Raw genomic sequence first — 12085 nt, 5'->3', positions numbered from 1 at the left:
TAAACTTCTGACCCACTAGAATTGTGATACAGTGGATTATAAGTGAAATAATCTGTCTGTAAACAATTGTTGGAAAAATTATTTGTCATGCACAAAGTGGATGTCCTAACCAACTTGCCAAAACTATAGTTTGTTAACAAGAAATTTGTGGAGTGGTTGAGAAACGAGTTTTAATGACTCCAACCTAAGTGTATGTAAACTTCCCACTTCAACTGTAGCTGTGTGTTCCGTGTGCTCTGTCATTGGATTGTACCAGGCTGTATCTATGTATACAGAGGCGAGGTATGTTGTGTATCACTGTCTACCGTTCCGGTCTGTCTCAGATTTTTATTCATTTTTTATTGTTATTTACCCTTTATTTAACTAGGCAAATCAGTTAAGAACAAATTCTTATTTACAATGACGGCCTACGCCGGCCAAACCCGGACGATACTGGGCCAATTGTGCGCCGCCCTATGGGACTCCCAATTATGCCGTATGTGATACAGCCTGATACACATCAGATCCCAGAGATAGAGACCCCCTGTTGGGCTCAGATCCGTTAAAGTAGCTTGCTGTGATCTGGACCACTGCACACAGACACACTAAACCCAGCCTCCATCCCAAATGGCACACTATGGGCCCTGGTCAAAAGTAATGCACTGTATAGGGATTTTGGTGCCATATGGCTTCAATAAAGGTACCATCTGGATGATATTTTTTCAAAATTGCGGTTCCATTGCTTGTTTTAGTGTACAGATATAGATTCCCCGATCCCAGAAAAGCACCTTTTTAAGTATTTAATGTACTCCTGGTATATTTAAACAAGAAGGCCTGAGGGGGAGTGGTATATGGCCCACAAACCACGACTAAGGGCTGTTCTTAGGCACAATGCAACGCAGAATGCCTGGACACAGCCCTTAGCCGTGGTATGTGGGCCATATACCACAAACCCCTGCGGTGCCTTAGTGCTATTATAAACTGGTTAGCAACGTATTTAGAACAGTTGAATCCAAGATGGCATAGCAGTCAGACATCTTTGTCCTGTCGTGTCCCTTGTATATATCTTTTTCCATCTTTTTCTTCGCATATCTTTTTAAAATATTTTCCTAAACCTCAACTTCTAAATACTCTCCTGCAACCCGCCTCACCCAATGTGGTGTGGATCTGTTCTTTTTTTTTCTAAAGTATTTCTATTTACTTCGGATCTGGAATCCCTCAACTGAAGCTAGCCAGCTAACTACCTACCAGCTATCAGTCAGCAAACCATTGCTAGCGGTCATCAGCTAACCTTTAGCTCAGAAAGCTCTCGCCAGTTCGAACAACGTGACTCAAACCAGAGCATAACGGACCTATTATTATTTTATATATCCCCCCCATATCCCCGGATTCCTACCGCAAACTCTGAACATTTTCATCTGGATCTTCGCAACTAGCTAACCGCAATCCCGGGTGACTACTCCTGGCTAGCGTTTCCATCCCGGAGCAAGCACCAATTAGCCTGAAGCGAGCCCGGCTAGGGCTCCTGTGCTACCACCGAAGCCCACTCCTGGGCTACAATATCCGGATCTCTTCTACTGCCGGTACGGGGCACGGAACCCCGCCGATCCTCTACGACTGGAATACCGACATAATCTGCCTGAGGATTCCAACAGGCCCCTCAGGCGCGACGTCCCCTGAAGGCCCATTCTGCTAACCGGCTTGCTAGCTATCTAGAGCTACTTGGAACCCAACTAATTCCACGACTGACACAAGAACAAGCTAGTTGATCAGAATACATCATGGAGAATCAGAAATTGCTCTCTGTCAAGACAGAAAAATACTTTGAAATCAGATTTTGCTGTAAAAAAACGTGGTTACTGCATTTTGCCTTTGTAAGGCAGTATTAACAATTTAACTTTTTTATAATGTAATGCTCATGCTTAAAATAATCATACAAAATCTTCTCATCAAAAGTCAGATTCAGTCATAATGTGGTCGTTGCACTCATCACAATAGTCCATAAAGTGTTTGAGAGAATAATGTTGATGCATTCAAAGATGGTCACACTGTACCAGTAGATGCATATTAACACATGCGTTAAAATATGCTTAAAATACTTATTCTCATGAACCTGTCTTAACTTGTCTTAACTTAGTTTGGTCAAGGGATTTATCAAAAGATGATTTTACGTGTCCATTTCAACCACTGTAAATCCACTCGACAGTGGCCTATCAACTTAAAACTTTTTAAACTAATTTTGTACATAATGTTGCTGCTACCGTCTCTTATGACCGGAAATATCTTCTGGACATCAGAACAGCGATTACTCACCACAAACTGACAGAAGCTTTTTTTCCTTTAACGAGTCCGACGAGCCCGACATACTGCTTTCCCGGGAACAGGCCCAAATCCCTGTCATTTGCGTGAAGAGAAGATGGAGAAAAAGAGGGCGGAGGTCGGGCTGCCTTCTGAGAATTCATAGGCGATCGAATAAACCCCCACTGCCTTCCGTTCTACTTGCTAACATGCAATCATTGGAAAATAAAATCAATGACCTACGAAGAAGATGCAACTACCAACAGGACATTAAAAACTGTAATATCTTATGCTCACAGAGTCGTGGCTGAACGACGACATTATAAAATACAGCTGGCTGGTTATACGCTGTATCGGCAGGATAGAACAGCAGCGTCTGGTAAGACAAGGGGTGAGGGACTATGTATATTTGTAAACAACAGCTGGTGCATGATATCTAAGGAAGTCTTGAGGTTTTGCTCGCCTGAGGTAGAGTATCTCATGATAAGCTGTAGACCACACTATCTACCGAGAGAGTTTTCATCTGTATTTTTCGTAGCTGTCTACATACCACTACAGACCGATGCTGGCACTAAGACTGCACTCAATGAGCTGTATCTGCCATAAGCAAACAGGAAAATGCTCATCGAGAGGTAGCACTCCTAGTGGCTGGGGACTTTAATGAAGGGAGACTTAAATCCATTTGACCTAATTTCCACCAGCATGTTAAATGTGCAACCCAAAGGGGAAAAAAACTCCACCACCTTTACTCCACACACAGAGACACGTACAAAGCTCTCCCTCACCCTCCATTTGGCAAATCTGACCATAATTCTATCCCCCTGATTCCTGCTTACAAGCAAAAATTCAAGCAGGAAGCACCAGTGACTCGGTCAATAAAAAAAGTGGTCAGATGAAGCAGATGCTAAGCTACAGGACTGTTTTGCAAGCACACACTGGAATATGTTCTGGGATTTTTCCGATGGCATTGAGGATTTCACCACATCAGTCATTGGCTTCATCAATAAGTGCAATGATGTCGTCCCCACAGTAACTGTACGTACATACTCCAACCAGATGCCATGGATCACGGGCAATATCCGCACTGAGCTAAAGGCTAGAGCTGCCGCTTTCAAGGAGCGGGACTCTAACCCGGAAGCTTATAATAAATCCCTCAAATCCCTCCTCCTCCATCAAACAGGCAAAGCGTCAACACAGGACTAAGATCGAATCATACTACACCGACTCCGACGCTCGTTGGATTTTTTATTTATTTATTTCACCTTTATTTAACCAGGTAGGCAAGTTGAGAACAAGTTCTAATTTACAATTGCGACCTGGCCAAGATAAAGCAAAGCAGTTTGACACATCCAACAACACAGTTATGCATGGAGTAAAACAAACCTATAGTCAATAATATAGTAGAAAAATAAGTCTATATACAAAGTGAGCAAATGAGGTGAGATAAGGGAGGTAAAGGCAAAAAAGGCCATGGTGGCGAAGTAAATACAATATAGCAAGTAAAACACTGGAATGGTAGATTTGCAGTGGAAGAAAGTGCAAAGTAAGAATAGAAATAATGGGGTACAAAGGAGCAAAATAAATAAATAAATACAGTAGGGGAAGAGGTAGTTGTTTGGGCTAAATTATAGATGGGCTATGTACAGGTGCAGTAATCTGTGAGCTGCTCTGATAGCTGGTGCTTAAAGCTAGTGAGGGAGATAAGTGTTTCCAGTTTTAGAGATTTTTGTAGTTCGTTCCAGTCATTGGCAGCAGAGAACTGGAAGGAGAGGCAGCCGAAGGAGGAATTGGCTTTGGTGGATACCAGAGTGATATACAGTGGGGCAAAAAAGTATTTAGTCAGCCACCAATTGTGCAAGTTCTCCCACTTAAAAAGATGAGAGGCCTGTAATTTTCATCATAGGTACACGTGAACTATGACAGACAAAATGAGAAAAAAAAATCCAGAAAATCACGTTGTAGGATTTTTAATGAATTTATTTGCAAATTATGGTGGGTAGTGCGTACGGCCCAGTACATTACTGGGGCCAAGCTTCCTGCCATCCAGGACCTCTATACCAGGCGGTGTTAAAGGACGGCACAAAAATGGTCAAAGACTCCAGCCACCCCAGTCATAGACTGTTCTCTCTGCTACCGCACGGCAAGCAGTACCGGAGCTCCAAGTCTAGGTCCAAGAGGCTTCTAAACAGCTTCTTCCCCCAAGCCATAAGACTCCTGAACATCTAATCAAATGGCTAACCAGACTATTTGCATTCCCCCCTCTTTTACACTGCTGCTACACTCTGTACCGGTACCCCCTGTATATAGTCTCGCTATTGTTATTTTACTGCTGCTCTTTAATTATTTGTTCCTTTTATTTCTTCTTATTATTCATATTTTTTAACTACATTGTTGGTTAGGGGCTTGTAAGTATGCACTGTAAGGTCTACACATTTCATTCGGGGCATGTGACTAATAACATTTTATTTGATTTAATAGTAGAAAGGTATTAATAAGCTGTATTTATTCATGATACATGAAAAATAATTGTGAAATATTAACAATGACTCATATTTGTTCACATTTAAGTGCCATTTGAATTAAATCTGGGTTTAAAACATGTTCCAAGGTCAAATAAATGCCCCCAATGTTAATCACTGTATATGGAATACAGTGGCGGTCGTTTTATGAGGGAGGACAATTTTTTTTTATTGATGAGCATGGCCTTATTTATATTAGAGCGTATTGGATGACTGTCATTTATATTCCATTCACCCAGCTAAATGTAACATTGATAGATATAGGCTACTACATGATACTCATATTTTCCCTATACCCATCATGTGGTTGCTACAACCTAGCCTATGAAAAGTTTACAACATAGGTGCACAGGTCGATAGAAATTTCAGTCATCAAGGTGACAAACACTGAGACATTCAATAACGCCTTGCATAATCTTGCCTGCATCTATAGTAGCTGATCTAGAGTGTAAACATTAGTCCAACAGTCGCAAACGAGAGCTTCTATTGGACACATTCAGGTATGTTTATCCCAGTTTTGTTTCCATTTGCTACCATTTTAAGAAACGTTTTTCAACAGAATCAGTGGAATGAATACACCTCGGATCACACGCCAACACGGTTCACTTTCATAGCAGCCAGATTGTTGTATAGTTCCTTCTTGTATCTACGCGCTCTCCACCTCTCACCTTTTCCCTTCGCTTGTGGACTTCAGTGCACAACACATCAGCTGTCTGTAACCAGGCAAAAAAATAAAAAATCCAAGCCGAACCTTCATATTATAAATGCTAATCGCTACACACAACCTACATCGTTGTCACCATATTAGCTGATGTCAAGTCAATAGCATAGCTTCTAAAATTAACACGTTAGTAAACTCACTACAATCATGTAGTACAGTGTACCGTTAGCAAGCAGTTTAGCAGTTACACCGGTGGGCCCTAGTGGCAATAAATAAATAAAACCAAAAGCTTACAGTACCTTGAGTTTCAGTGTTGGATAGCCATAGCCAGCTAGGTAACAGCATCTCTCCTCTGTTTGAGCTCGGTGTTTGAGTAGGCTAAACTAGCTACAGTAGCTGCATTCATTACCTAAATAAGTGAAAGTGAAAAACAAAATGAAATATAGCTCTCTGTGTCTGGGCAGGTGTATGTAGTGATGCTTGTGTGATCTCATTTGTATGCGTATGTTTTGTATTGTTTATAAAATATACAATTAAATCATATGAAAATCAAAAATACAAAAAAATGACCCACCACTGGTGTGCGTGGCCAAAGATCTTTATTTTCATGTAATCTGACCAAAGCACTGGTTTCAATCTAAGTTCTAATGCCGTAAAGCAAACTCCAAGCATTTACATTTGTTGGATGACATGAAAATCGGGATCTTTGGCCACGCACACCAGTGGTGGGTTTGGTGTCAAAATGAGAATGCATGAGCAGAAAAGAACCCCATACCTACTATAAAATATGTTGGTGGATCATTGATGTATATGGCTATTTTGCATCCACTGGTCCTAGGGCCTTTGTTAAGGTCAACGAATTCATGAACTTTACCCAGTACCAGGATATTTTAGCCAAAAACCTGGTTGCCGCTTCCAGGATTCTTAAACTTGGCAACAAGTGGATCTTCCAGCAAAGGCAATAACCATCAATAATAACAATAACCATCTCAGTTTCTGGACTTGAAAACCTGTGGTTTGAATGGAAGAGGGCAGTCCATAAGTACAGACAAAGGATATCAAGGATCTGGAAGGATTCTGTTGTGAGGAATGGTCTAATATCCCTCCCAATGTGTTCTCCAACTCAGAAAACCTTTTCGAAACAAGCCCAGTGCAATTATCCTCATAAGGTGAGGTATTAAAAGGTATTGACCCCTACCTTTTTGAGAAAAAAATACAATATTTTTTACAAAATCTCTTTGTCCAAGCAAGTGTATTAGTATAAAATATAATCCCCCCCCCCCTTTTTTGCAAACAACATAGCTCAGTATTGGAATTATTTATTTATACAGTCATTTTTGCTCATATTTACCAAGTCTGTCAATAATGTCGGACCCCAGTATGTCCTTAGAAGCTGTATGAATATAAAGTCACTGCAACCTTAGATGGCTGCACCAGAACATTTGGTGGCGCTATATATGTCATTGGCACCAGTGGCAACACTGGATATTAGAGTAATAAGTATTGATCAAGTGGACCTTGCCTCATGCAAATGTTAGATTTAAATTATACAGACGAACAATGTGAAATATCGTGATTAGTATATCTGTATATCTGTATATCCCTATTATCTGATATGACCATAGTGAAAAGTTGATATTTTTGGGGGGGGAAATGTGAAACTGGACCACTTGCGCAGTCAGCATATTACATCTGTGATAGTGTATATTGGAACGCTAATGTGGAGTGTACCAACTGAGATTTAAATAATTTATCACAAACTAGACCAAACTTCACTTGCGTCATCCTTGTGGTATTGTGAGGTAAACATGGTAATGTGTTCATTGATTGCACATGAAGGAAGATAGTTCTTACATGACAGAGGGCTTGCTTTGACAGAGGGCTGATCTTGTGTCCTTTATGTCATCCTGTGAACCCCGTTCATTGCTGCTTCCAGCTATATTTGGAATTTGCAGCTGTTGTTGGTAAGTAATGATTCTGCAAGCTTCTGACATGACTTACTGCATCTTTAACATTTTATAGTTTCATTACACTCACTGCATACTTCCTCCAAATTAAGTGTTTCTGATTCTGACTACCCTGAAGGCCTAATGTAAAATGACTTCGTAAGGACACATTTCGTTTGAGCAATAGAGACAGAGTGTGAGAGCGAGAGATGGACAGAGAGGGGGAGAGAGAGGAGAGTTGTGGGCCCAAGGGGAAAACCAGAGTGTGGTAGTGGTAGGCTCCACAGCTGCAGCTGCTTAGGTGCAGAATGACCAATGCTCCACAGGGGCTAGTTAAAATGACTTGGTAAGGACACATTTAGTATGATTATCATTACAGTGTCACGCTATTCCCAAATAGCAGCCTATGGGCCCTGGGCAAAGGTAGGGCACTGTATAGGGTATATCATACCCCCACCCCCAAAAAAGATAAATGCCTATGTTATTGTAAAGGTAAGAGGTTAGCATGTCTTGGGGGTATGATATTTGTGCATCTGTAACTTTCTCACTCATCATTATTCACGATTCATTCAGGCCTATCCGGAATCATGGAAGCATCCACATTAATGTAGAAGTGTTTAGAAACATATTAAAATCTTATTTACAATAAATGTGACTCTAAAATGACACACTACATTATTTACAGTTCATTTCTATTCGACACAAAATAATCTGAATTAACCAAAATGAAACAGCAAATGCATCCAATATGTTTGTAGTCACAAGCTTGATGTAATCATTGCGTGCTAGGAATATGGGACCAAATACTAAACATTTGACTACTTTAATACACATATAAGTGAATGCCAAGGGTGTGCAAAGCTGTCAAGGCAAAGGGTGGCTATTTGAGGAATCTCAATGGCTGGAAGCTTGGATGGCTGGAAGCTTGGCCCCAGTGATGTACTGGGTCGTCCGCACTACCCTCTGTAGTGCCTTGCGGTCGGAGGCCGAACAATTGCCATACCAGGCAGTGATGCAACCAGTCAGGATGCTCTCGATGCTGCAGCTATAGAATATTTTGAGGCTCTGCGGACCTATGCCAAATCCTTTTAGTCTCCTGAAGGGAAATATGCTTTGTTGTGCCCTCTTCATGACCGCTTGGTGTGTTTGAACCATGATAGTTTGTTGGTGATGTGGACACCAAGGAACTTGAAGCTCTCAACCTGCTCCACTACAACCATGTCAATGAGAATGGGGGCGTGCTCGGTCCTCCTTTTCCTGTAATCCACAATCATCTCCTTTGTCTTGATCACGTTGAGGGAGAGGTTGTTGTATTTGGTGCAATGCATCAGTTTTCAGCTTCTGGGATGTATGGTTTAGACATAGAGATATGTATTCTTGTGTGTGTAATTTCATTCAACATATGGAGTGTTTGGATATGTTTTTCTACTAAGAGAAGTTGTACACCCACATATTGAAGTCTCCAGGGTCCATGAGTTGGAATGGTTCCAGACCGTTAGAGCAGCTGGCTAGAGGGAGAGAAGATGGACAGAAAAATACAGAGAGAGAGTGAAAGGGCAAAAGAGGGAGACAGAGAGAGAGTGTGAGAGACATACAGAGAGGGGGAGAGAGAATGAGAGAGTGAAAGAGGGAGTGAGAGTAGAGCTGTGGGCCTGAAGGGGGAAACGAGAGTGTGGTAGTGGTAGACTCCACAGCTGCTTAGGTGCAGAATGACCCCTGATCCACAGCTGCAGCTGCTTAGGTGCAGAATGACCCCTGATCCACAGAGGCTAGTTAAAAGTCTGCAGCCGCAGGCCCTCTCTACTCCTCCATCACCCCCAGGAGACCGCTCTGAGTCTGGGGTGGAGGGAGGGAAGAGGACGATGGGAGAAAAAGGAAGGACTTTGGAGTCTAGCTTGAGGAGAGGGAGTGTGGGGAGGGCAGAAGAGGGAGTAGAGGGTAGGGTAGAGGAGGGGTGAGGTTACAGTATTTAAAATAATTCTGATGCAATGATTCCATCACTGTCTTACCCTGTGAGCACAGCTGAGGTATTTGTGAATTATCTGTGACGTATTTGAACATGATCATTTAGGAGGTTGTGTTAAATTTCTGCATGTGCACAAAGTGTGTGTTTGTTTTAGTCAGAGAACATGAATATAGATGCTTCAACATACCAATGATTTGATATGCAGATACAAACAGTATAGCCTATGAACAAAATATGAACATGATCAGAGTGGGGGTGAGATGTGTGTTGTGAGACAACCACTTCTATTCACCTTAAAAATCATTGCTCCATCCCCCTTTATCCATCCATGCTGTTACCAGGGCAACAAGACACAAGCAACACAGTGTATCATTCAGTCAGGGATCAGAATATGAAGTAACTATACAGAGAAAACAGCAACAGTGTATATCTTCCTCTGAGGCTGAGTGTACAAAACATGCTCTTTCCATGACAGACTGACCAGGTGAATCCAGGTGAAAGCTATGATCCCTTATTGATGTCACTAGTAAATCCACTTCAATCAGTGTAGATGAAGGTGAGGAGACAGGTTAAAGAAGGATTTTTAAGCCTTGATACAATTGAGACATGGTTGTGTATGTGTGCCATTCAGTGGGTGAATGAGCAAGACGAAATATTTAAGTGCCTTTGAACGGGGTATGGTAGTAGGCGCCATGCACACTGGTTTGTGTCATGAACTACAACACTGCTGGGTTTTTAACGCTCAACAGGTTCACATGTGTATCCAGAAGGGTCCCAACGACATCCAGACAACTTGACACAACTGTGGGAAACATTGGAGTGAACATGGGCCAGCATCCCAGTGGAACACTTTCAACACCTTGTAGAGTCCATGCCTCGACGAATTGAGGCTGTTCTGAGTGCAAAAGGGGTGCCACTCAATATTAGGAAGCTGTCCCTAATGTTTTGTACAGCCAGTGTATATTGACAGAGAAAAACACAGAGCAAAGAGAATAAGAACAGAAATAGAATATCCTAGATAGCTGGTTCCAGAGCCTTGTATTATGAATATAAGGCTTTGTTTGCATACTAAATGGCACCAGATTACCTACATAGTGCACTAGTTTTGACCACAGCCCTACAGTATATGAGGAGACACTGACTGATTCAATTTTTTTCATCCATGTTCTATCTAATATAATCTACACCATTAGGAAGTAAATGGGGCTGGGATGGAACCAAGGACAGATATGACAAGGAATACATCTTATCCTCTCCTACTGTGTTGTACAGTATAGGCTACACCCAATATTCACTCTGACAGGAAATGAGTTAGATGGAGGACCTGAGCAAGGATTATACATTCTGTAGCCCTGTCATGTAGCAACAGATTCAAAACAGTAACATTTATTTTCATTGTCATTATTTGTAGGTCAATTTTTTCCCGTCATGGCAAATACAAGGGAATGAGAGTCAGCTAGAATAACTAATCCATCCCCATAAGAGGCAAGCAGATTATAGTAGCTATGTATGATGTATTATTAAGTGACCTTGTAGACAGCATATGGGGGTGGGGTGGGGGGGGGGGGGGGCAAAAAGGAATACATTTGATGTTTGCCCTGCCAATCTACACAATCTACACCACATTTTCAAAGTGTAAGAACATTTTTAGTTTCATTCCAAAACACTATATATCAATTTTCAGAAATGTTGGTAAATTAGCTTTTATTGTTTAAAATCCCTAAGAGTCTATTGAATTGAATTTGTTGGGTTACAGACACATACAACAAAAATGTACAATGTGGACCCAGAGTATATCACTTGAAAGTATTCATTAAAACACTTGTTTTCAAAGTGGTCCTCGATGGTGAAAACAACACATATAATGAAGCACCTGTGCATCAATCTAAGTAACATAATAAAAACTCTCCATCAAAATGTCAGTTTAAACTAGCGATATCTGTATTTTGCATGGATTTCCAGTAAGAGCAACTTCCAGTAAGTGTGTTCATTGTAAAATAGCTAGTTGAGACAACCACATATCACAGTCAAATATACATGATATTAACATTCCATTCAAGCTAAACAATGTATATATTTTTTTTTTGCAAAAAAATTATTTTCAAACACATCAGAAATCTATGCATGAAACACCTGAGAACAGTAATATTTTACACACACATGAAAGTGCCCATAAGCAATAATTTCTGATGAAAAAAACACTAATGTGAAACATTTGTGGGTATAGGGTTTTCGATATTAACTCAAAAACATTTAGAAAATATTCCTTATTAATATGAAAAATGAAGATGTATTGATTGCGTATGTCTTCACACCCCAGAGTCAATACTTGATGGAAGCAACTTTGGCAGCCATTACAGCTTTGAATCATTTTGAATAAGCTTCTATCAAATGTGGAGTAGGTTGTACATCGCTATAAAAAAAAAAAAACGATTGAATCATTTTTTAAATTTAGATTACACCTGTGAAGAATGTGCAAGGGGTGTGTAGACTTTCACTAGGCACTGTATGTTCACATATGGTGGAAAGAATGTGACAAAGAGGGAATTACATCCATGGAATGGGAAACAGATGTTCTTTGACAGCCTGTGACATTTTTATCCCTCTCTCTGGGTTTAACATACGGACTGTGACGTGAGAAGACCAGGGGGGAGCTGACTGCATCTGACTGACTGCAAACCTCTAGCTGGAATCTCTTTCTCTCCCTCTCTCTCTC

Source organism: Salmo trutta, chromosome 18, assembly GCF_901001165.1.
Source record: "Salmo trutta chromosome 18, fSalTru1.1, whole genome shotgun sequence".
NCBI lineage: Eukaryota > Metazoa > Chordata > Actinopteri > Salmoniformes > Salmonidae > Salmo > Salmo trutta.
The sequence above is the reverse complement of the archived record's forward strand: the minus strand, read 5'-3'. Positions refer to the sequence as shown.